Source organism: Globicephala melas, chromosome 20 (assembly GCF_963455315.2).
Source record: "Globicephala melas chromosome 20, mGloMel1.2, whole genome shotgun sequence".
NCBI classification, from domain to species: Eukaryota; Metazoa; Chordata; class Mammalia; order Artiodactyla; family Delphinidae; genus Globicephala; species Globicephala melas.
In genome coordinates, this window is record NC_083333.1 from 37281476 (window position 1) to 37307950 (window position 26475).

At 50.2% G+C, this 26475-nt stretch overlaps 1 protein-coding gene and 1 long non-coding RNA gene across 29 annotated transcripts in view; one reads left to right on the forward strand and one right to left on the reverse strand.

Annotated features, from left to right (window-relative positions):
• LOC115849110 (ADP-ribosylation factor 2) overlaps positions 1 to 26475 on the reverse strand; it is a 199279-nt gene that overhangs the window by 70971 nt on the left and 101833 nt on the right. The gene's annotated exons all lie outside the window — the stretch shown is intronic.
• On the forward strand, positions 15569 to 24639 carry LOC132594102 (uncharacterized). Its single transcript, XR_009560241.1, has 3 exons — positions 15569 to 15668; positions 22076 to 22239; positions 22545 to 24639. It is a non-coding gene; the product is annotated as an uncharacterized lncRNA (long non-coding RNA).

The following is a 26475-nucleotide window of genomic DNA, read 5'->3' on the forward strand; positions in this document are numbered from 1 at the left end:
GCCTTTCTGGTCCCATCTCCCTAGGGCAGGCACTGTGTGCTCATGACAGACAGAATTCCAGTTCTGACCATCTAGAGGGGAGCTCAATGCCCACCACCGTGGATGCACCAAACCGAGGGGGAAAGGGTAGGATGCTTGTTCCCAGGATAAACTCTGGCATTTAAGTGCCCAGAGAGGTGGGATGAAGGAGCAGGGCGCAGATAGGCCCAGAGAAAGGAATCAGGCGTCACAGAGAGCTTACTAGTGCTGAGCACGTGCTAAGGGCTGTTACATACCCTAGGTAATTTTCTTAGCTCAAAAATACCATGAAAGAGGTGCCGGTATCCACATTTTTACCCTTGAGGTAACTGAGGTCCTGAGGTTCAGGGAGGTTATGCTGTGGACCCAAGATCACACAGGGAGTGAGAGGAGACCAGAGGCTGTTGACTCCAAAGTGCCTGCTTCTTGGAGGAGGTGACACCGCAGCAGGTGTTGAAGGAAGTGATGGGCGGGACTGCTGGAGAGGCTGGTGAACTGAGGCTGAGGGGCGTGAGTCTGTAGGAGGCTGGCCTGCCTGGGGCTGGGGGGAATCAGCCAGGTTGGGGAACAGAGGTATAATGAGAGGAGAGAAAACTTGCTGAGCAAAGCTGCTGGCAAGACCGGAGGGTGGGGCTGGCTTCATCGGAGACCCCATGACAGAAAGTTTCTGGCAAGGGAGTGGAAGGGACACTGGGGAATCCTTGCAAAAGGCACTCAGACCGTGAAACATAAGCTTCTCTGATTTATCTGCCGCGGGTTATGTCATGGGTATTGATTTTTTTAAAATAAAATTTCATTCTGATGTTTTAAAAAAGAAAAATGAGAACAATGCATGCGGAGACAGGGAGCTTGGCTGCAAATGCTATGATATAATGGTTCTGCGTGGGCAGTCGGGCACAGTCCCCTGGAGGAAGGGGGTTGTCTGTCCACTGGGTGCAGGCGTGTGCCCAGGGCGGGTGAGGGGCATGAGAAAGACACTGGGATGAGGAAGCTCCCCCAGGCTTCAGTCCCTGCCTGACCCCTTCCCTCCCACAATCCAGATGGGGTTGGATCACATGCCACTTCTGTCAGTCATGAGTCCTCTGCTCAGACACCTGCACCCACATCCCCCTCCCTGACGTTGGGGGTCATTCCTGCACCACCTGGAGAGACCACATCACTGCTCCGGGATTCACGTTGTCTGCAAAACGAGGATAATGCCACTTTGTGGATGCTGTTCCTATTCCACAGGAAAGTTGTGATCACAGAAAATAAAAGCACTTTGCAGAACCTGAAGTTTCTCCCACTGGCGGGGTGGGGGGGGAGGGGCTGTTGATTCCCACCCATCTGCAGGGCAGGCTTCTCCCCAGTCCGACACCTCCCTCACTCAAACTCTCTTCCCCACCCCCCATCCTGCCACCCATTTTCTCTTCCTGATATGGGCGTGGCATTGGCGAGGCAGGACTGTGCCCTGGAGGGACTGGTTAATTTCTCTTTGGCCACCATTCCCCAAATCAAGTAGACACCCCCAAAGAGCATAAGTCAGAGGGGTGGGTTATTCCTCAGGGGCTACCACAACTCACACATTTCTATTTGTAATTAGATTTTTTTTCCATAAAGCAGCAACATTAAAACAATGATACAAATGCTTATCAAACTCCTTTCTTTTGTCCCTTAAATTTAAAATAAAATCTCATTTGGAGCAAGATTTAAAGTACCCCCAACCCCTGAGTACAGATGGGTGCCTTCTGTCAAACAAACTATTATCAATCTCTGCTTAAATTAACTCTGGCCCCTCCCTTAGCCTCTCTGGAAATACTTTAGTTTTCAGAATCCATGGTCTGGAACTCTCCATGGACATTTGTAAGCAGTTTTCAATTCTGCTTTTAAAAAAGCCTTTCCCAGTTCCTCTGCCTGCCGTGCGAATCAAGCCGTCGAGTACTAATTATCCAGACAGAAATTCACGTGCTTTACTCCCCGTCGCACCTGTCCGGTTCTTTCTTCACAAGAAAAATTAGGCTTTTAAAAAATATTTATTTATTTGGCTCACCGGGTCTTAGCTGCAGCATGTGGTTGTGGCATGCGGGATCTACTTCCCTGACCAGGGATTGAACCTGGGTCCCCCGCACTGGGAGCGTGGAGTGTTAACCACCAGACCACCAGGGAATTCCCAAATTTGGTTTTTTAAAAATAATCATGGGAAGACCCATCATCCCAGGTCCAAGTCTTCTGTAATTCAAGCCTTTCTGCTGGGAATACTCTCAGGCCCATGAGACGGCTTCCTTCCAACCCTTTGGAGGAGGAGCCCTTTTCCAGCCTCGTCTCCCACTGCAGCCCTCTTGGATCAGCCTCACCAGCTCCCTGCCACGCCGCTGCCTCTGCTGTGCCCACAGTCTAGAGTGCCCCTCCCCACCGTGCCCCGTTCAAGGCTCAGAAAAAATGTCACCACCTGCATAGAGTTTTCCAAATCCCTACAAATGACCATGAATCCTCCTTCTGTTGAGTTCCTTTATACTCTGCCTAGTTACGTGGTTAAGGGTCAAACCGCCTGGGTCACCATCCCTGCTCTGCCACTGCTCTGTACGACCTTCATGAGCTGCCTAACCTCCACCAGCTGTTTCCGCCTGAAAAAACGGAGATAATAATAACAGTACTGACACCACAGGACTGTTGTGAAGATTAAATATAAAAGTTCATGCATGTGACCTGACACATGGCAAGTGGTCCTCGAATGTCAGCTGATTGCAGTGGCCCTGACTATAGATAAGGTATAAATGTCCGTTCCCTCCACTACTCAGGCAGCTCCTTGAGGACGTGGACCAGACCTTACTCATCTTGCAGCCCGTTCGTTGTCCATCAGGAAAGCTCAGGTCCAACCTCACCCATACAGCCTTCCTTGAATGTTCTAACCCTCATGGTCCTTTCTGTTCCCACCATCTTTCATTCTACCCTTCTCTTTATTAGGATGAAGTTTGAGTACAAATGACAAAAAAAAAAAAAAAAAAAAAAAGGAGTGGCTCGAAGGAGATGAAAGTCTATTTCTCATGCAGAAGTCGGTGCCGATAGATCCGGGTTGATATGCTGTTTTCATTCCAGGGCCTCACACCCTATTGCTCTACCAGGTGTGAGCTCCATGCGCTCATGACTCCCAACTTCACGCTCCAATATGGCAGCCCCCATGCTCCTGGCAGCCAGTGGAGGAAGGGACAAAGAGGAGGGGTAAAGGGTGCACTGGTGCAATCTCTTAAAGAAGTCCAAGAGGCTCCCAAAGGACGCTTCCACTTATATCCATTGGCCAGAACTTAGTCACATGGCCACACCTGCCTGCAAAGGATGTTGGGAAATGTAATATTTATTCTGGGTGACCTTGCACCCAGCTAAAATTTCTTTTCTTTTTTTAAAATTAATTAATTTTTATTTTTGGCTGCATTGGGTCTTCATTGCTGTGCGCGGGCTTTCTCTAGTTGTGGCGAGCAGGGACTACTCTTTGTTGTGGTGCGCGGGCTCTAGGCACGCGGGCTTCAGTAGTTGCGGCACGTGGGCTCAGTAGTTGTGGCTCACGGGCTTAGTTGCTCCACGCCATGTGGGATCTTCCCGGACCAGGGCTCGAATTGGTGTCCCCTGCATTGGCAGGCAGATTCTCAACTGCGCCACCAGGGAATTCCCTAAAATTTCTTTCCATTAGGGAAGGGGAGAAAGGGAATTCCTTGGCTGTCCAGCAGTTAGGACTTGGTTCTTTCACTGCTGGGGCCTGGCTTCAATCCTTGGTCGGGGAACTAAGACCCTCAGCTGTGTGGTGCAGCCAAAAAGAAAAAGAAAAGGGGTGAATGGATATTGGAGGGAAACTAACAACCTCTACCGTCCCCACACACAATGTAACGCAACTATTTTTATATAAAAATTTTTGAAAATTGTTTTAATTGGGGTAGAATACACATAACATGAAATTTACCACCTTAACCATGTTGAAGTGTACAGTTTAGTAGTGTTAAGTACATTCACATTGTTATACAATCAACCTCCAGCACTTTTTTCATCTTGCAGAACTGGTACTCTACCCATTAAACAACTCTCCATTCTCCCTCCCCCACCCCAGCACCTGGTAACCACCGTTCTACTTTCTGTCTCTGCGAATTTGACTACTCTAAGTACCTTGTAAGTGTGAATCATGGAGTATTTGTCTGCGACTGGCTTGTTTCACTTAGCATAGTGTCCGCAAGGTCCGTCCATGCAGTCACATGTGTTAACACTTAATTTTATTTGGTCCCAATAGTCATTTCTGCTATTCCTGATGTTGCACTTGCCCTCCCACTAGAATTGAAGATCTTGATTCTTGTGACAAAATTGTCTAGGAAGATTAATATGGACCAAAAAAATGCTAGGCGCTGGGATGGAGGCTTGGGGCAAGGATAGCGTTTATGCTCCTCTCTGCCGTACGACACCTTTCCAGTGACGTATTAGTTCATACTGCTGCTTAATAAAAATTTGTTCAGGGACTGCCCTAGAGGGCCAGTGGTTAAGACTCTGCGCTTCTGCCACAGGGGGCGTGGATTTGATCACCGGTTGGGGAACCAAGATCCTGCGTGCCGCGCACACGCGACAAAAAAAAAAAAAAAAAAATTATTAAAAAAATGTTTTCGGTGATTGAAAAGTCATGCTGGTCTACCATCACTGTGGTAGACCAGTGACCCCACAGATCACCTCACCACCTTCTCTCATGCCTTTTACCTGCCTGGCTCCCAGCTTTAGATACCCTTCCCCAAGTCCCTCCTGTGATCCCTGAAAGCCCTTCTATTCGGTCTGTTCTCAACAGTGTTTTCCCTGCTGTTCCTCACTGCGGGAGAAAGAGGTGAGCTTGAGAAGGGTTTGGTTTCTGGCTCTTGACTGGAGAAAGGACAGCTAGGGGCCGCGGAGTCAGATGTGCCCCTCAGGGACACCCCCCCTCCCCCAACCCACTTCCTCTCTCTGCCTTCTACTCATGAAGATGAAGATTAAGTGGACACCTACAGGAGGTGTACCTGTATACACCTGGCCTTGTATCTGAATCTCCTGAGGGAACCTGCTAAAAAAAAAAAAAAAACACCAACGAATAAAACCAGATTCCTGAGCCCTACTCCTAACCTACAGAATCAGAATTTCTGAGGATGAGGGACCAGAAATCTTAAGTTCCAACAAGCTCCCCTGATGATTCCGATGCAGCCAGCTTGGAGCTGGGAACCAATAGGAAGTGTTTGTGGAACTGGACCTCCCTAGGTCTAATGTCAATTCCAGCTCTTGTTTGCTGTGCAACCTGATCAAGTTACTTAACCTCTCTGAGCCTCATACCAACACCTGCCTTATAAGGTGGTAGTGAGAATTACATGAAAAGTATTTAGCAGAGTGCTTGGCATGCCCAGACCCTAATAAGTGGGGAGCTGATGATACAGTTTTTATTACATCATTTATTATTATTATTATTATCATTACTCAAGCACCTGGCATACCCTACTCTGAGGACGGTAGTTCCAAAGAGTGCTGTTGCCAAGCAAGGACCCTGGAGAGGGTGTCTCAAGTTGAAAGCCAGCCAGATAAAAGGAGCTATTTGCTAGATGCGCGGCTCAATGATAGTAAAACCTCCAGGGAGACCAGGGAGATGAAAGGAAGAGACTCGCCATGCTGGCGATATCACCCCACGCAGTACATCTGCCAAACTTGCTCGCCCCAGGTAACTCCAGCAGTTTTCTGCAACAGTGGAAGAGACTGGGAGGAGATTCAGCGCAGGGAAATCATTCAGAGGATGTTCCGCTGGGCTGGAGCAGGGTGCAGCTGACACCACTCCAGGGCACCCTGCTCCTAGCAAGCAAAGGGAGGGATTTGGAGCAAGGTCCATGAAGATAGAAGGATGGAAGGCCACGCTGGACTGGAGAGAGATGTGGGGGGTGAAGTCTCAAGACTTGGTGCCAGTGTTATCTCCTCCAGGCTGAGTTCAGGGCTTCTCTTTACATTCCCCCCCTCCATTGCCACATCCACCATTCTTTTCTGAGTGTTTGCTTGTCTGCCTTTCCCACTGGAGAGCAACGACTTGTCCAACCTCATTTTGCCCTGCTGTCCCCTCAGTCCTGCACTCCTACTGTGCTGACCTCCTTTCTGTTCCTCAAACCCACTGAGCTGTTTCCAGCCCAGGGCCTTTGCACTTGCTATGCTCTTTCCTGGTTCTTTCTCCTCAGTCTTCAGGTCCTAGAGAGCCCGTCCCTAGATTGCCCCTGTCCAGCTGCTCTCTATCACAACACTTACAGATTTCCTTTACAGCACCTACACAATCTAGGATCATCTTGCTTATTAATTATGTACTTAGTTATTGTCTGTCTCCTGTGGAGGGGAACATTTGAGCTCCGTGGAGGTGGGGATATCTGTCCTGCTCATCTCTCTATGTCCAGAGCCCCGCACAGGGTGCAGGGTGCAGGATGGGAGCTTACTGTTATTGTTGACTGGTTTATTGTCTAGTCATCCCAGTCTCCAACACCTGGCACAGTGTCAGGAGCCTGGAGCTGCCTAACAAATGCTCATTGAATGAATAGATGATGCCGTCAGCCACTTCTGAATTGGTTTATGACCAAGAAATCTCAGTGTAATCCTAGGGCTAGAAATCCATTTATTCAATGATATTTATTGAACATCTATGACATGTCAGGCACTGTGCTAGGCTCAGGGGACACAGCGGAAATCAGAGCCCCTTCATGGTCTAAATTACAGAAGAGAGGAGGTTAGCTGGGGGGAGATATTTTTCTGGGAGGTGAGTATGGATACTCTCAACACCCGCTTTTCCTCCCATCTTTTTTTCTGAATTCGGGTTGTTCCAACATGCCATCATCGTTGTGGTTTTGGTTTAGGGGTTTTCTGACAGGTTTTGAATGTTGGAGGAGGAGCCCGAGGAAATTGCTCTTTGCGGGCAGGATCGTAGCAGGCAAAGCTCAGCGACAAATCTCCCCTCTCCCTGTCCTTGTCCCTCTGCTTCCGCCCTCCTAAAAGCCAGCCTGCAATCAGGCACCTTCATTACGAAGACTGATGGTACGCAGACAGGGATCTGAGAAAGCTTCTGCCTTGTCTGACTTTCGTGGTGGAAATTTAGCGCCCTCAGTAACCAGATCAGCACGTCTCCGTTAATCTGCACCAATCAGCCAGGCTGAGGCAAAGGATTCCTAGGAGGGCTTGGAATGGGTCCTGGGAGCCGGGGACAGCCAGCTGGACGAGATGCCTCAGAGCGCCAGGGCTGGGCTTTCCGGTCAACATGTGGAGCACTGAGAAGCAGACCCTGAAACCAAACCAGCCCAGGGTGGAAGGGAAGCAGGGAAGACAGGGCAGGAAATGGTGAAAACTTATTTGGTGCAAGAAAGGGGAGACTTGGAATTGCCCAAAGACACAGGCTGCCTGTGGAAGTGGTTAGGAACCAGAAAGGGCTTCCAGCAACCCTATGTGCTCCAGGGGCTAAGGCACATCACAAGACAAGCCACAGTCTCCAAAATACTAATGCCAGAGTCTGCTTGCTCTAGACTGAATGTATGCGTCCTCCCCCGCAAAATTCATGTGTTGAAACTGAGTCCCCAATGTGGTGGTATTAGGAGGTGGGGCCTCTAGGAGGTGATTAGGTCACGAGGGTGGAACCCTCATGAACGGGATTAGTGCCCCTATCAGAGAGACCTCAGAGAGCTCCCTCACTCCTTCCACCAAGTGAGGACACAGCAAGAAGACCATCGTCTGTGACACAGAATTTTCTGGTAACTTGATCCTGGACTTCCCAGCCTCCAAAACTGAGAAATAAATGTTTGTTGTTTAAGTCACCCAGAATGTAGTATCTTTGTTATAGCAGCCCAAACACACTAAGCCACTGCTACTTTGCCTGGTGCCTGCAAATCCCTGAGGTACAACAACCAAACACACAAATACCCCCTGGAGCTAAACCCTCTATATTTCTGGGTCCCCCCCATTCTTGTAAATCAGGCTTTCAGCCTGTGGGGGTTAGTGATGCCCATGACCCTGGTATCCTTCTGTGTCCCCCTCATCCCACTATAGTGTCGAAGCAGCCCCTGGGCTCTACCTGGAAGTGAGAAATCTCTGCCCAGAAAATCGGCCCTGATCCCTGACGTGCCAGAGCTGGAAGGGGCCTTGAGATCTTTAGTCCAACCCCCTCATTTTACAGAGGAGAACTGAGGCTTCAAGAGCGTAGAGACCTACCCAAGGGCTGGTGTTGGAATCTGGTTTTCCAGACTCTCACCTCACAGTTCTTTTTACTTTACACACTGCCCACTGCACAGTGGGTGCTCCATATGCATTGGCTGAATAACTGAGTGACTCAGAGGATGAATGGATGGGTGGATGAATGAATGATGGAGGGCGGGGTTGTGTCATATCTTTAGAACAAGGACATCCTCCTGGTTTCCTACGGTGTGGTTAGTGCCACAGGCTGTACCCTGGAAATTTCTCTGTAAACCAAATGCTCAATTAGACACCACCCAGAAGTGCGTAACGCACTACACAGCAATGACCGAATTGGCTTTGGGAACAGCAAACTGTGCCAGACCAATTTAATTTCCTCTCCAGTGATAGAGTGACGGGCTTCATTGGCGAGGGGCGAGAAGGAGCTGTCATCTATCTTGCTTTCAGGGCGGCGGTTGGGTTCTCTCCTACACGACATTCTCATCAGCTTGCCAAGGAAATGCTGTCTGTTCCAGCGTCCCCCGGGGGTGGACAAGCAGCCTGAGGCTTCACGCCCAAGGCCTTGTCCCCATATCAACTCCCCATAGGCACTGGGCTCCCATCCAGACACTGACCTGAGAACGCCTTCATGCGGGGGGCCCTCCCGGGTGTTTACACACTGAAAACGTGGAGAGGTCTGGACGCACACATGCACACACATACATGTGGGTGGGGACACATGTGCACACAACCTCATGAATGCACGCATGTTCTTTGCAAACGTGTGTGTCCTACTGAGATCAGCATGCCAGGTATGGGCCATCCATAAACCCAAGGGCGCTGGCATTTGAGCCTGAGGTTGTAGGGGAGGATGAGACTGGGTGGGGCTGAAACTGTCAATCAAGCGCTAGATCAGGGGCTTACATAAGTGCTGTCCGACAGAAATAGACTTCAAGCCACATAGATAATTTTAAGTGTTCTAGTAGCCACAGATTAAAAGTTAAAAAAAAAGATGAAACCAAAGATTTTTTTCTCTTTGCTCTCTGTATCAACTCAGTATACCCTAACTATGATCATCTCATTTGGAATCAATTTTAAAAATTGAGATACTTTATTCGTTTTAAATTTTGTACAAAATCTTCCAAGTCCAATGTGTATATTACACTTACAGCACATCCCAACGTAGATGCTAAATTCAGACACAAGTGTGTTTCACTGGATATATTAGGTCTGCGTTTGGATTTCGTTAAATGTACAGTTGAAAAAGTAGGTTCACATACCCAAATTGTTCCAAACGTACTTAAAAGTTTTCCAATAACTGAATCCACTATCCGTGTTTAAAACTTAAATTGATGTAAATGAAATTAAAAATTTAGTTCCTCAACCGCACTAGACAGCTCCAAGCATTCAACAGCCGTGGGGGTGCAGGGAACCTGGCTACCAGACCAGATCGCAGACCTGAAGACCCGGCAGGCTTAGGGTCTGCAAAGGCAGGGGGCTACTGCACAGAGGGGGTCAGGAGCCCCAGAGGGAGGCCAGAGTGGCAGAAGCCAGGAGCTCATGTGGGGACCCTTTGAAGGACAGGCAGTGGTCAAGGCTCTGGGACCACTGGGCCACCGAGGGGCTTCATCCCACAGGCAGTAAGAAGCGACTGGAGGTCTTCAGCAGAGGGGTGCTGTGAGGAGACGGAGCTTCAGAAGAGTGACTTCGTGGGGGGGATGGCTGGGCTGGAGGGGGGGGTGGGGGACAGGGGACCAGAGGGACACCAGAGCGAGGGATGAGGCAATGACAAGCTGAACCAGGGTCTGACAGGGGGATGGAAAGGACAGGAGGGGTGTGAGGAACCCTGAAAGTAGGAAGCCACAGCGTTTCCTGATGGCTGCTGCAGAAGCAGTGGGAGGGAAGGAGGCCGAAAGGGCAGAGGGGATCCTAAGACTGGAGACGGCCTTGGTAGCTTCCTGTGGGCATCTCCCAGCCCCCAGGACACAGCCTCAGGACCCCTTTCCTCTCCAGGAGGAATCCTATGACCTTGTCTGGGTTCTGCCCAGCTCCTTAGCCACAAGTCTTCCCACTTTGGCCCATAGCCAGAAGCCTCCCTCCACCCCCCCCTTGGGGTCCCTAGAACCAACTTCCAGCCATTTGAGAAAACTCTTGCTGGCCCCAGCTCTCACTGGGCAGGTCCTGTCCCTGGAGGTTTGGCTGCCGACACCTGGATGGGCCCAGTGACGTCTGCTTCCCTCCAGAAATGGGGCAGGGTGGGAAATAGCCTTAAGGGTGCGTTTAGAGAAAGCTCTGGTTTGGGGTGTGCTGGGTCTGAGGGACTTGAGGGAGGTGCTGAGGAGAGTCCAGCTGAGGGCTGGAAACACTGGACAGGAGTTCTGGAGGGGAGGCAGGAACGAGCTTTCATTTGAGGAATCATTTCCATCGAGGAATCACATAGCCACTGTGCACACGAGACTCCCACTGCTTCCCGTCCCACCGGCCAGTCCATCAGGACTGCCTTAGAGACAGGCCACACGGAATCCTTGCCATTCCCCCAGTGTTTCCTACCTCTTCCCCAAGCAGCAAATTAATTCTCAAACTGGGCTTCTAGAAGGAAATTTGGTAGGAATCGGGATTGGTCCTGGGGGTGGGAGTTCCAAGGCTTATGAGGGCCATGGCGGTGGAGGTCTGGGGGAGCAGAGGAGATGGGTACAGTCTTTTTTTTATTATTTTTAAAAATATTTTATTTATTTACTTATTTGGCTGCACTGGGTCTTAGTTGTGGCACACGGGATCTTTTTTTAGTTGCGGCATGTGAACTCTTAGTTGTGGCACATGGGATCTAGTTCCCCGACCAGGGATGGAACCTGGGCCCCTGCATTGGGAATGCAGAGTCTTAGCCACTGGACCACTAGGGAAGTCCTGGGTACTGTCTTAAAGAGGGATGGTTGGGTCGACAGACATACTTGGCACTTACACACATACCCCCTGCCCAGGTTCTTATTTATTGATGCATGATACACAATCCAAAAACTCAGTGGCTTGAAGAAACAATTTATGGTTATCATGTCTCACAGTTCTGTGGGTCAGGAATTTAGACAGTTGGACAGGGCACAGAGGGAATGGTTCATCACCGCTCCAGGGTGTTCATGGCTGCAGTTCAGGTGACTCAGAGGGCTGGGAGCTGGAACCTATGGAGGTGGCCTGGCTCAGTCTCTCCACGTGGCACCTTGGACTTCCTCACTGCATGGCAGCCTCAGGGAAACTGGTCTTTCATGGCAGCTTAAGCCTCCAAGTCCCTAGAGGCTCAGACAGGAGCTGCAAGAGTCTTGGTATCTTGGTGAGAAATCCTGAGCGTCATCTCTGCCACATTTTACAGGTCAAGCAAATCACTAAGGAGAGCTCAGATTCAAGAGGCGCAGATGGGAGAATGGCACATATCCATAGAAAAGGAGGGTGTAGGCGGCAGCCACCTTGGGGACAAGCTACCCACCACCAGGCCCACCCACCGCGGTAGGGCAGCTGTGTGTCTTACCAGCTCGCCCACATTCATCAGCCCAACAAGCTTCTCTTACTGTCACTGCCTTCTGCACGGAGGCCACAGCCTCAGTGACACATTGAAAAGCTCGTCTTACCCGCTTAGCCAGAACATAAGCCCTCAAGGAGTTGAGATGCCTCTTTTATTGCCTTGCAGCCCTGGCCTTGACTATTTGGGTGCTCCCCTTCCCAAATCAGTGCTCCTCAACTGGTCCCATCAGCCTTATACCGCCCGCCACACAGCGCTCCCAGAAACATCCTTATTAAGTATCCTGCCCCACCACCCCTGGCGTGGAAAGAGGTCTCCTTGACTCACCACCATAGCTGTGGTGCTGAGACAGACAGAGGAGGAGGAGGACAGAGTGGTGGGATGGACAGACGGTTGGGGTGGACAGAGGGGGAGGAGAACGACCAGGGAGCGGGGTGGGGGTGGGGGGGCGTGACCGTGACCATGGCAGGCCAGGTCTGGAGGAGCCGTATGTGCTGGTGGCCACCTGGATTTATGCTCTTGCCACATGCCACCTCTGCCTACCAGGCCTCCACTGCTACATTTCAATTCAATGTTGTTGTGGCTTTATAATGCAAATTGTGGTGGAGAATTATACCCTTGCCTGGAGGAGAAAAAAAAAAAAGATAAACAACAAAAAGAGTGGAGGGGAACAGCAGTACCTTTAAAGAAATTATTTGTCAGAATATTTCTCAATAATATTTAGATGGCTAGAATAGATCTACATTCAGGTCCTTGTGTAGAAATACCTACACTTGCACTGAGAAAGCAATGTTATCCAGCTGTATTCTTCTCGCCCCTGGCGGAATGCAGGGGAACAATGAGGTTGGGCCGTGCACAGCAGAAGCTGGCGATGGAAAAGATGATTTCTGCTCAGGAGGGCAGGGGCTTGCCTCTCTGTGGATCCCTTTCATTGCTCCACAAAGAGCTCTTTCTTCCTCCCGGGCTGTACTGAGTAATAACAACCGGGGAGTTTTTCTCACCTTGATTTCTTTTTTTTTTTTTTTTTTTGCGGTATGTGGGCCTCTCAGTGTTGTGGCCTCTCCCGTTGCAGAGCACAGGCTCCGGACACGCAGGCTCAGTGGCCATGGCTCACGGGCCCAGCTGCTCCGCGGCATGTGGGATCTTCCCGGACCGGGGCACGAACCCATGTCCCCTGCATCGGCAGGTGGACTCTCAACCACTGCGCCACCAGGGAAGCCCTCCCACCTTGATTTCTGAGCCTCTTCGAGCACCACCTGGTTAACAATCAAATTCATACCTGGAATAGTGTCTTTGACCTTGGGCGAGTCTGCCCAAGTGCCTGGCCATTTTGTGGGATTCTGGGAGAAATAGCTTTGTTTGGAAACACGAAGAGATTGGGGGCTCCCTGAAACACTGGTGGGTCATATCTATACACGGGGCTTTTGTAGATTAAATAGTTTTTCCTGCTGGCCGCTGTCAGATTGGACAAATGTGTCTAGAAGGAATCGCATAAGCCCCCACCCTGAGCGCCCACTGACCACCACGGCCCACCACAGAGGCCTCCCCATGCTTCTTTGCTCCCACGGTCACGGCTGTGTCCCCAGGTGTTGTTTTGCTTGGGTTTCTGTCTGCTTGTTTTCTGATCCAGTTCAGGATCTGATCTTGGGTTCCAGGGGCCCTTTGCCCTGCCCTTGGTCTCTGTTCACCTGGGCATTCCTCACAGCCCTGGCCTTGACATTGGGGTACTTTGCTTCTACCATCGACGTTCCTCACCTGGGCCCATCAACCTTCAGCCACCCATCGCTTGAGTGACACTGTCTCACAGAGTGAGGTGATGGAGAGAGCTCAGCCAGCTTGGAAATGGGGGCTGGATTCGAATCCAGGCTCCACCTCTCACTAGCCCTGGGACCTGGGCAGGGTGTTTAAGAAGATAGAACTTCTGTTTCCTCATCTCCAAAGCCGGGATAATAAAACCCTCCTTGAGAGCTTGATGTGAGGATTACAGTTTTGCAGGGCATGGCTCTGGCCGTCTACAGCAGTCAGTACGTGACAGCCCGTGGCACGCCCTCACCCTTATTGCTGACAGCGGCAGCGGGGAACCTCTCCGTGCACCTTAGCTGTGTGCTGCCTGGCCAGGCCTTTGTAAACAAGCACACTTAGCCACATAACCCAAGGAGCTGATCAGGAGAGGTGAGGGAGAGGAACTCCTACCGTGTCTGGGCGTTTTGCTGGGACCTCTGGTTTTCTCATTTAATCCTTCAAGAGCCCTAGGAGGGAGGCATTATTATTATAATAATTTTACAAAAGAGGGAGATGGGACTCAGGGCAGAAGGTAGTTGTAGACCTAAAGGCTGTAGAGCTGGGATCCAAACCCATGCCTGGAACCAGGCCCAGGATGAAGGTCAGGTTTCAATGGAAAAAAGAAGGTAAGAGGTGACTTGATTTTGAATCTATGGACCCTCTGACCCTCAATCTGGGAACAGAGTCAGAAGCAAAGCCTGGAGAGGGGGCAACCCTGCAGATGGAGGTTGAGTAGCCCCCCTTGTGGGGTGGGGGAGGGCTGGAGGGGGCAGGGAGATGGGCAGGATTTTGGAGGCCTGTGGCGTCTGTTTCACAGTGGTTGGCACAAGTCCTGTACTCAACCCATCTGCCAACTCAGCACGGCAGCACCCAGGCTATGAGGAAGAAGCAGGAGATAGAGGAGGAGGCCAGTGGAAGGGGGCCCTCCAGTCTCTGCGAACAGCACACTTGAGCCTGTCCTGTCTCTCCCGCCACCTACTTCCCAGTCCCCCTTCCTTCTTCCCTCCAACCTGCAGCCACCTCCCCAGTCACTCTTACGTCTGTCACCAACACCCTGCACCCTCATCTTCCGAAATCACTCCCTCCTTCCTCCCTCTGGGATCTGAGGCCCAGAGAGGTGGCTCACCGGCCTGGAGACACACAGCCAGTCCACTGCCAGGACCCATCTCCAAGCATCTCGAGACCCTGTTCCCTACCCCAACAGCTGCCTCATTCGGAGGGGGGAGTTTAGGCCTGTCTTCTTTTCCCTCCCCCACAGGGGAGATGATTCAGCCCCATAAAATGACAGTGTCTGTCCTCCATTTATAGGCAAGAGCGCTGCCTGGCTTTTATAGAACCTTCACAGCCAGTCTGCTCAAGGGAATGCACTCTATCTCCAATCTCCCCAAGCTGTGAAACCAAAATACAGAGACAAAGGCCCTTCCTCAGGGGCCCCTAATCTCCGGCCAATCGTGGTCACGGAGCCCTCTCTCCCTGATCACACTTGCCCGGCTCGGGTTTAAAGCTGAGGGCACAGCAGACAAAGAGGGCAGCGGAGCAGGTGAAGACAGAGCGATCGTGTTGCCTGTTTAGTCTTATGGTCCCAGCCAGCTGGGAGGGGCAGGAGGTTCTGTTTCACCGTGGTTGGGCACAAGTTCTACACATCAAGGCTTGTTAATCCACCTGCCGGCTCAGCAGAGGGCTCCCGGGCCAGGGGCATCCATGCTAGGAGGAAGGAGTGGAAGACAGTGGTGGTGGTGGGAGGGGAATATAAGAAAATAACAACTTTAGCATCAATATGGTACTCACTGCCCCCCATATCCTCTGATGGCGGTGGGGCTTGGGGATGGAGGGTAGAGACACTGCGGTCTCAGACCCCCTCCATGAGAGCAGACCCCAAGCCCTGGCTCCCCCACCCTGCTGCCCTGTGACCGGGCAAGCGTCCCTGGGGTCCCCTGGGAGTTCCCGAATGCATACCCGGGCCTCCTGGTTTGGGTTAGGCGTTCTGCTCTAATATGTGCTATTAATGAGGACGTCACAATTGGAGACCCATCTCTGGTGCTGAGTGACTCCCAGGCTTGATGACAGTCATTTGTCACTCTCATTAACAAGTGCTGCCTCGTCTCTTGCAGATGCGTGTGACAAATGTGGCGGATACAGCCACCCATAGCCCTGGGCAAGGAGCTGCCCGCGGGGCTGGAGGAGAGGGAGAGGCTAGACTCTCAGCTCGGTGAGTTCCCACCCAGCCCTGCTGTCCCTCTTGGGCAGCACCTGCTCTCGGAACATGTAGGGAGGCAATACGGCCGAGGGGTTAACACTGGGCCTTGGCATTGGATGACTTTGGGTTCACATCTTGGCTCTGCCATTTCCTGTGGGTAACCTGATCTCTCTGAGCTGCCACGTCCCTATCTGTATGAAGGTGAGAATAAGAACAGTTGCACAGAGCTTCCAGCAGATCAAATGAGGTCAAGCTGTAAAGCCCCTGCTACACAGGGCCACCTGCACACAGAAGTGGGTATTACCGAGGTGTCGCATAAGGCAGAGCACAGAGGGTATTGGACCAACATTGCCTCGTGAGGATGAGAAAATTCTGGCCTGACGGCACTGCTTCTGACAACCAGGGCAGTCTCTCCCTCCATCACTATTCTTGGAAAGACACTCAGAGCATCTCTGGAATTCCAAGGCACCTTACTTCCCTGCAGAGAAAGGGAGAAAGGAAAGGAACCTGCTTCATGCGCTCAGGAACCCGGGCTCCCAGCAGGGCCACAGCAGCAGCAGGGGCAGTCTGCTGATGTGCCCCAGGCAGGACACGCATGTTCCCTTGGAGGAGATGGAAACGGCCGGATTCCTCTCACACAGACTCTGTAATGATGTCTGGAGCAGATGGCAGGGGTGGGTGTTCCCAGCTGGGGTGACAGAGCCTCATTTGCCTGGAAATTCCCTCCAGTTCCAGGGAATCCCTTCCAGATGTTCTCACCCACAACCTCGCTGAACAAGAGCAGTGGGGACCTAAAGAGCCAGAGCTGGAAAGCTGAGCCAGCCTTTTACACAGGCAAAGAAAGCAGCCACCCATAAGGTCAGGCCAATGGCCGCCATATGTCCTCAGGTACCTGCCTACCACCACTTATACAAATCCAGGGCTCCACTATTAGATAGCCATTCCTTTGGATAAGAGAATTCTCTTCCAGGGAGAACGCCATCATTTCATCTCAGGGAGTTCTCTTCCAGTTTTTAATCCCCCTGCAAGGGATAACACGTAAACCCTTGCCACTCAAATTGTGGTCCAGCAACACTGGACCACTCTCAGGCCCCACCCCAGAGCTACCGAATGAGACCGAATTTTAACAAGATGCTGCACTAAATCATTATTGTCCCTTAACTTTTTAGAATGCAAGCTCCCAGAGGGCAGGGGTTTTGTTCGTTTTGTTCACTACTATGCTATCAGTGCCCAAAGAGTTCCTGGCACAAAACTCGTGGGAAGATTTTTGAATAAGTGAATGAACACTATTTAGAGCCTAGTTCCCCATAACCCTGAGGGAGAGGTACACAGGATGGGTAAGTTTTGATGTGGAGGGAAGGAAGAGGAATCAGAAGGGGACAGTACCAGGGAATGAGGCACTCCGAGGAGAGGGGGCTGGAAAGGAGGAGAGGGCATGCCCAAAGTGTGGGAGCCCCCAAATACGCTTGATAAGTACTCCCAGAACCAGAAGGGAAAACAGGACTTGGGAAGAAATGAGACAAGTCCCTTCTCCCCCTTGAGGTCCTCCTCCTCAATCTGACCCCGCCGGCTACCTCCCCGGGTGGCTTTCTCCTTCAGGAGCCTCCCTCGAAACTTCCGACACCTTCAGTGTTGCTGAACATGCCCCAGATGCCCTATTCCTGTGAAGGTATGTTCGGACCCTCTGCCCCCGTGTAGGCTGCTCCCTCCACGTCCCCATGAGGGGCCTTGGCCAATGGGGTGGGTCCTTGGAGGTGGCAGGCCCCACCACTGACTACCTAGTGATTGCCAAGTCGGGGAAACTAAGGCCCAATGAGACAAAGCAACGTGGCCAAGTTCATTCAGGTAGGAATGGCAGCCTAAAGCCCAGGGCTCTGCCTCTTGGATGGGTGTTCCCTCTGTCCCACCTTTGGACAGCTCAAGTGTCTCTCCTCTGGGTAGCCTAGTACCTAGTACCTGGCAACTAGGAGGTGGGAGAATTGTGGAATGAATGAGTGAGAAGAGCCCCACTGGGAGCGAAGAGAATGTTAAGCGCTTTACACAGGTTAGTTCTCTGAACAAGCAACCCTGTGGTGGGGGACACTATTGTTAGCCCCATTCGCAGATGAAGAAATCGAGGCACAGGGTGATTAAGACATGAAACTTAATCTTGTTGGAGCTGGGATTTCAACATGTTTCTGCCTAACACTCTAAAGCCCCCGGTCCTCATCAGGATGCCATGCTGCCCTCTTTTTCGGTAAACTCTTTTCTTTGAAAGAGGCCACTGCTGTCTGGATGACTCTGGCACAGGCTCTGAGCTGGATGAGTTTCTAATTCACTTTGATGGTGAGCCGAGTGTGTCCCCACTGGCTCATGCAGAAGCCTGAGACTTCAAGGAATTCTTTTTGAATCCTCCTGGCCACCTGCTCCAAATCCCCTGATTCACTCTCAGTGGCAGCTTTGATTCAAATACCAGCTCTTCTGCAGGGTTTCATGGACCCTTGGGTCTAAAATAGGACCCCATCCACCCCACCCCTCTCCTGTCTTCTTTCCCAGTTTGATTTTTCTCCATAGCATAAAGCATTGCCTAACCCTATCGCGTAGCCGTGAGTGGTGTTTGCTTTTTAAAAGTCTCCCCACTAGGATGTGACCTCCATGTGGTCAGGGACATTGGCTAGTTTCCTGCTCTCTCCCCGGGGCCCCGGCTCTTAGTAGGTGCTCAGTACCTACTGACCGAATGAATGTATCATCACAACGTGATACAGAAACAGCGCTTTTCTAAATTGGTATGAGGTCGTAGTGATCCTGTCAGAGCTGTGCCTCTAGGAGTTTGTTAGTAAGAGTGAAAAGCCAACATTTACCAGAAGTTTAAAGAAATCACAGTGGATGGTTTGCTCACCCGTGAACACTTACTAAGCACTTCCACATGCCAGGCATCTGTGAACGAGCCAAGCCCCCTGACCCAATACAACCAAGAGTTGTATTTTAGGGGGAGATGTACGTTAAACAATCCCCACCAATAAATATTCAAACTGCATTGTAATAGGGCTGGAGCTGATGGGGGCCCTGACCTGGTTTGTGGAGAGAAGCCCGGATTTGAGGATTTCCCCCAACAAGGTCTCTCACAGATGTCTGCATTCTCATGGGTCTTCCTGAGTGTCAGCGAGGGGGCCACAGCTGCAGCTGGCATGCCCAGAGCTGCGCATGCCCAAGCGTGGGTTTAGCAGGGACAACTTCCATCATGACTGCTGAGGGGAAGACTTTCTCCAGGGAAGGATGGGCCCCACAGGACGGGGGCTCAGCCTCACAGCATTAGGGGGTCTTAGAAGTCATCCACAAAGGACACTCTCAGCCCAGGCTCCAGGAGCCTGCTTCTCTAGCTATAAACATGAGAACAAGATCTGCTTCCTTACAGATGAGGGACTGAACAGGAAGACGCAGGGAGGGATGTAGCTCGGTGCCTGGCTCACAGGAGCGACCTGTGTGTGTCTCTAAATGTAGGACGAGGTGGAGGTTCCTGGGGAGGGGATACAGTGAAGGGCCAATGAAAGGAGAAATCAAAGACAAGGACTGGGATTATTCCATCTGGAGAGCAGATGGCTCATGTGCCTCAGTTTCTTAGTCTATAAAATGGGTCACTGACCAGTTGTTTTCACATGAAGGGCAGAACAAGGAGAAACGGACTTTAACCAAAGCAGAAAGATTTGCAGTCAGATAAGAGGAAGAACTTCTTAAATCTAGAAGAAAGATAAATAACTGAATAAGCCAATGAGAGGGAGGGGTAGGCTCCCTTGGAAACAGAATAATAAAGCTGGAAGGGACATGTCACCCCCCTACACACACACACACACACACCCCTTGGATTTTAGTGAGACTCAGAAGGGAGGGTGGCCTGCCTTTGGTCAACAGTGGTCAGTAGTAGAGCTGAGGGTGGAACCCAGGCCTCCTCACTCCAGATCCAGGGCTCCCTCCGTCTTTGTCCACCTCATCCCCAATTCTGTTTTTCTAGGAAAGAGTGCCTAACACTGACTGGGTACTCACCACATGCCGGGCACTCTTCTAAGGCTCTCGGTAGAGTGTTAGGATTAATCCTCAAAGCAATCCTGCCTAATTGACACCATATCACAGATAGAGAAACTGAGGCACAGAGAAGCTGAGCAACAAACCCACAGTCATTCAGCACAACAGGGACAGAGGGAGGATCTGTGCCCGGGCCTTCTGACTTACCAGCTGGCTCTGCACCCTCTCTGCTCCCCAGCCTCCCAGGGATGGGAGGCCTCTTTTTTGTTGAGGCGTCTATTTGTTCCAGCAAATCAGAGCTTCTTCCCAACCTGTTCGGAGCAGTGACCGCCATGGTTCCGTGTGATCGCGCTCAAAGTCCCCGAGCACTTCAGAAATGACAGTAATTTCCCTCTTCCCAACACCCCGGGGGACGGTTTCAGGCAGCACTTCCATAGGGTCACACAGGGCTCCACACTTAGAAGGAGGCTGCCTTTGGGTCAATGCAGTCGTCATACTTTTTAAACAGGTGTCCTGCATTTTTATTTTGCACTGGGTCTTACAAAGTATGTCCCCTGCCCTGATTCCGGACAAAGGTCCCTGACCCTCGTCTGAAGGGGTAGGGGGCAGTGCTATTACAATGGGAGGATGGCCACCCAAGGTCTTCTCTGGCAGCAGGGGCCTCAGCTCTATTTCCCTCCCTCTCTCTTTCTCTCTCTCTGGCTCACTCTCGCTCTCCTTCCCGCTGGCTGTGGATGAACCAGCAGGGTCAGGCACAGAGGATGCTCTCTCCAGGCTCGGAGGTGACGACTCACCCTCAGGCTTCCTCGACAGCCTCCGGCTTCTTACTGACCCTGCTGGGCTTGGCTAAAGGCAGCTCATCTGGCTGCCCTGAGACAAGAAAAGGCACAAGAAAGCTCTGAGATCAGGCCAAACAGCATGTGGAAGAGAAACGCAGTGAAATGCTACACGTCGGATAAAAGGATGTGACCTAATTAGATCTCAGACATAAAATCTTGAGTTAAAAGAAGCATTTTGCTGAATGATACGACATTGTGACACTCTTTATGTGAAATGAACCACACACATACACACACACTCACAAAATACTGTATATTTTCCATGGGCCCAAATATTTTTAAGTGGAAGGATCACACCAAATTCATATAGTAATTGTTACCCCTGAAAGTGGGGCATCAAAGGGGAGATGATCTGTAACTGTATAACAATTTACAAGGAGTTGGCCTGTGTGATTTTATTTTAAGCACGGACATTCCAACTATGGGGCACAGCAGTGAGGCCAATCCTTTCCTTCCCAGGGTTCCAATAGTGCCCACTCCCATGCTGCCGGTCCCACAGCGCTACTACCTCCCTCATCGTAGGTGATGCCCACAGTAATGCCATGAGGGGTAGGGCAGTTGTAATTATTATCCCCATTTTACACATGAGGCAACGGAGTCAGAAAGCTTCAGGGACTTGTCCATAGTCACAGAGCCAGGAAGCAGCAAACCAGGACTCTTGGGTCCTCCAAACCGAGTCAGGTACAGAGGGGGTGGCCTGGCCAGGGTCCAAGCAGCCATTTATGTCCCAGGAGCTATTCGGGGTTTGCAGGGTTTACAGTGTCCTTCCAGGCAGAGGCAGCTTCTCCTAGACTTGCTCAGAGTCTCCAAGCAGACAAGGAAGGTGCCCCCTTGCCCGCCCTTCCCTGTCCTTCTCCTCCTGAAACCCAGAGGTGGTCCCCTTCTTACTGTCTCGTGATGCGAGAAGCCACACCCAGACAGTAACAGCCAAACTACTTTGGCTTCTCTTCTCAGAAACTTCTCTTCCTGGGCTCCCAGCCCAGCTCTCTCTCTGTACAGACTAAATCTTCCTTCCCCATCAAAACCCAGTCCTGAAGCATCTGCTTCTCCTGACTGGCTCCCCCTCTGGCTCCTCCTCCTTCCTGGTCGCTGATTGGCTCCCCCTCTGGCTCCTCCTCCTTCCTGGTCTCTGATTGGCTCCCCTTCTCTGGCTCCTCTCTCTCTCTCTCTCTGGACCGGCCTCCATAACTTCTTTTTTTTTAACATCTTTATTGGAGTATAATTGCTTTACAATGGTGTGTTAGTTTGTGCTTTACAACAAAGTAAATCAGTTATACATATACATATGTCCCCATATCTCTTCCCTCTTGCGTCTCCCTCCCTCCCACCCTCCCTATCCCACCCCTCTAGGGGGTCACAAAGCACCGAGCTGATCTCCCTGTGCTATGCGGCTGCTTCCCACTAGCTATCTATTTTACATTTGGTAGTGTATATATGTCCATGCCACTCTCTCACTTCGTCCCAGCTTACCCTTCCCCCTCCCCGTGTCAAGTCCATTCTCTAGTAGGTCTGCGTCTTTATTGCCGTCCTGCCCCTAGGTTCTTCATGACCTTTTTTTTTTTTTTTTTTTCTTCTCGACAGAGGTTGCCCGAGGCTGAACTTACTGGACTACTGGGCTGTGCTTCTAGAGATATCAGTGCCTCGCTGGCCACAGAAAAACCCACCTGAGGAACCTGTTAAACACCCAGAGATGCTGAGTCATTAAGTCTGTGGTGGAGCCCAGAAATCTGTAGTTAAAATCCCAGGTGACGCTGGTATTTAAAAATCCCAGGTGACGCTGATATTCAGTGAAATTTGAAAATCACCAAACCTTTGAGTCAAAAGTTAGGGAAACCTAGACCCAAAGAGGTTAAGTTGCTTGTCCAAGGTCACACAGCTAATAAACTGAAAGCAAATATTTGGAGGCTACTCATCCCCCACATGACACCCTCTGCATGCTGCAGACACATGTGGCACAGAGGCGCGTATACACCCCACATATCCCCTCCAGAGCTGAGTGTCTAGGCTCATGTCCTGGGACCTGACTTAAATCTGGTCTCTTTACTTCTAGGCCACAGGACCCAAAGTCGGGGCCAGAGTAGTCCCTGTGGAGCGTGGAAGGACGGCAGTTTCTTGGTGAAAGGTATCACCCCTCAGGGGCCAGGACCTGGCATTATTCTGTTGCCCAGTCAGGGCCCAGGTAACACACCAAGCAGTGATGAAACTTGAGCTGCCCCTCCCTGTCCCCAGCTGTCCTGGGAGGCTCCAGTGGCCTGGCCCCTCAGCCACCTTCCCCAAGATTCAGGTGTCACACAACTGGGCCCCAAGCCAGGCTTCTGGTTCCCAGGCTCCCTCCCTCTCCCTCTCAAGCCGGTTGGGATCCCAGGAGATTTCAGTTCTCTCTGTAGGAAATGGCTGGGAGGCTCGGAGGGCAGTGGGAGGGTGCTGAGACCATGGGGCCTACCCTGGGCCCCAGGAGACCCCTTCCCTCTACCAGCAAGCCCTGAGTGGACAGGCTAGGTCTTCCAGGTCCTGCCACTCTGTACTGATGCTCCCAGGCCCTTCACTGCCAGCCTTGTGCCCTAGTGCCCCTCCCACCTTAGCCCTTGTCCTGATTCTCCTTGACATACTTGCTGATGGTCATGCCTTCCTAAAAACTGCAGTCCTGAACTTTCTAGTGTCCAGGGGAATTCTGAGAGCCAGTCCTCTGTTTCTCTGGCTCTGGGAACTGTTTATATTATCCTTGCAACTTTCCTGTAAATCTAAAATAATTGCATTCTCCGGATTGTGACCACACCCCCTCCTCTCTGGTACCCATGGCGGGGAGAGGGGGGCAGCAGAGACAGAAAGAAGGGCTATAAAATTCTTGACTCACATCAAAAAGAATGGCTAAAATAACAACAACAACAATAATAATAACTGGACAATACCAAAGCCTGGCTGAGTGAAGCAACTGGAACTCACATGCGTTGCTTTTGGGGAATGCAAAATGGTGCAGCCACTTTTGAAAACAATTTGTCAGTTTCTTATGAAGTTAAACATACGCTCACCATACAACCCAGCGATCCAACTCATAGGTATTTACCCAAGGGAAATGAAAATTATATACATACAAAAAGCTGTGCATGAATGTTTATAGAGACGTTATTCATAATCATCAAAAAGCCCCCCAAAGATCTTTCAACTGGTAAATGGATAAGCAAACTGGCATATCCATGCAATGGGATACCCATACTCAGCAGTAAAAAGAAATGAAGTCTTTTTTTTTTTTTAAGATTTTTTTTTCATGTGGACCAGCTTTAAAGTCTTTATTGAATTCATTACAATATTGCTTCTCTTTTATGTTTTTGGTTTTTTGGCGGCGAGGCGTGTGGGATCTTAGCTCCCCGACCAGGGATTGAACCCGCACCCCTTGCGTTGGAAGGTGAAGTCTTCACCACTGGACCACCAGGGAAGTCCTGAAATGAAGTTTTGATTCACGCAACAACATGGATGAATCTCAAGTGCATCTTACTAAGTGAAAGAAACCAGACCCCAAAAAACTACATGTCGTGTGAGTCTATTTATGTGACTTTCTGGAAAAGGCAAAACTGTAGGGATGGATCAGTGATTGTCTGGGCTGAAGATGGGGGAAGGGTTGACTATGAAGGGGCAGGTGGGAATTTTGGGGGGTGATGGAAATGTTCTGTGTCATGATTGTGGTGATGATTACATGATTGTCTGCATTTATCAAGACTCAAAGACATGTACACTATAAAGGCTGAATTTTACCGGATGTAAATTATACCATAGTTTTTTTTTTAAAGCCTCCCTCATGTCCCCACCTCACCTCCACAGTAGCTTTCTGCCACATCCCTGAGGCCTTAGTGCAAAAACCATAAAACTAAACCATGACTAAATGCAGTATGGGATCCAAGATTGGCTCCTGGAACAGAAAGAAGGATATTAGTGGAAAACCTGGTGAAATCCAAATAAATACTAAATCCAAATACTACTAATAGTAGTGTACCAATGTCATTTCTTTGTTGTGACAATGTATCATGGTAATGGAAGGTGTTAATATTTGGGGAAATTGAATGAGGGGCATAAGGGAACTGTTTATATTATCCTTGCAACTTTCCTGTAAATCTAAAATTCTTCCAAAATAATTGCATAATATAAATAATATATCCAATGTAAATAATGTATATTGTATATATGTAATTTTAAAAATCATTTTGGAATAATTAGTCCCAGCTCCTTTGCATAGAGAAATGAAGACATGTTCACACAAAAACGGGTACACAAATGTTCATAGCAACTTTAATTATAATAAACTGGAAACCACCTAGTTGTCCTTCAAAGGGAAATGGTTGAACTGTGGCATATCCTACCATGAAATACTAGGCAATCAAAAGGAATGAACTATTGATACACACAACAACCTGGATGAATCTGCAGAGAATTATGCTCAGTGAAAAAAAGCCAATCCCCAAAGGTTACACACTGTATGATTCCATTTATAACATTCTTGAAATGACAAAATTATAGAGATGAATACAGAATAGTGGTTGACACCCATTAAAGAGAGAGTAGGGTGGAAAGGGAAGTAGATGTGGCTATAAAATAACAACATGAAGATCCTCGTGGTGATGGAGATGTTCAGTGTCTTGCCTGTAGCAATGTCAGTATCCTGGTTGTGATATTCTTGTATGCTTTTGCAAGATGTTACCATTGGGGAGAACTGAGCAAAGGGCACGTGGGATTCCTCTGAATTAATTCTTACAATTGCATGTGAAGGTACAATTATCTCAAGACTGAAAGGTGTAAATAAATAAATTTAAACTTGGGAGAGAGGGGGAAAAAGGAAAAATAGCTGCTACTTCTCCAAGATGAAATAGGAATGGCCAAGGCTTCCAGACAGGCACCTGGACTCACCTAGGATAGACTCGTTGAATCAGGAGAGTGGTCAGCTTCCTCATTCTGCATCCGATCTCTTCCCTTCTCCAGCCTCAGGCAAGTCCTCTCACGCTCTCTCTCTCCTTTCCCCTGCCCAAATGGGGAGAAGCGAAAAAAACCTCTAGCACTAAATCAGAGATAATTGTTCAGACAGCGAGTGCCTGCTCACAGAGGATGTGCATTTTAATGGGAACAAGCCCTATTAAGCTAAAAAGTGAATCTCCAATAGTGAAATTGCTAAAGCAGCGGAGGAGGGAAGGCGTTGAAGACACTTGAAAGGAAGGGAGGACTTCTTTGAACTCAGGAAAACCTGTCAGGTTTTTCAGCCAGGCTGGTTCAGGCTAGCTGTGTCCAGCGAGCAGAAAGCAGAGACCTGAGCACCAGGGTAGGGGACAGGAGGTGGCAGGATGTAAATTTCAGTATTGGATGGAAATGATTAGAAGCAGAGAGAACTGGGATTTGAAAAATACAAGACATGTGTTAATTTGTCCAGAACCTTTCATCCCCTTTTTTTTCTGGACAGAGAACTGTCCATTCCTGCTCTAGTTAGGGGATCTGCATGGGAGTGGCCATCTTGCTAAAAATGATTGGTCTGGGTGTGATCACCTGATCAAAGCCTGGCCATTCATGGTCCTTTTCTGCCTCTGGGTCTCAATGATTGGTCGAGTAACCCAAGATTGGTAACCCAGATTGGTAACCCAAGTCTGGCCAGTTGGAGTCTTTCCTTGTTAGTGTGTTTGTAACTGGAATTGGAGAGAAGAGCTTTGGTCCTCAGTGGAGTATTAGGCCTTGGAACAGCAGCGTGGGAGGAGGTGCCTGAGCAGGAGGCGACACCCAGGGGATCAGAGATAAGACAGTAGGAGTGAGGCCTGGTGGTTCTAGTCACCGCTGAGGCCGGCTGCATTTCTGCCCAGCCAGTGGTTTGGCTACTTGAGCCGTTAAGTCCCCTCCCTCCCCTTTTCTAGAAGCTGGAGCAGAGATGGGTCTGTACCAGGGGGAGGGGGTGGCTTGTGTGTGTGTGCAGCTGGCTCCCCACCAGAAAGTTCTGCGAAAAGGTCATCGGG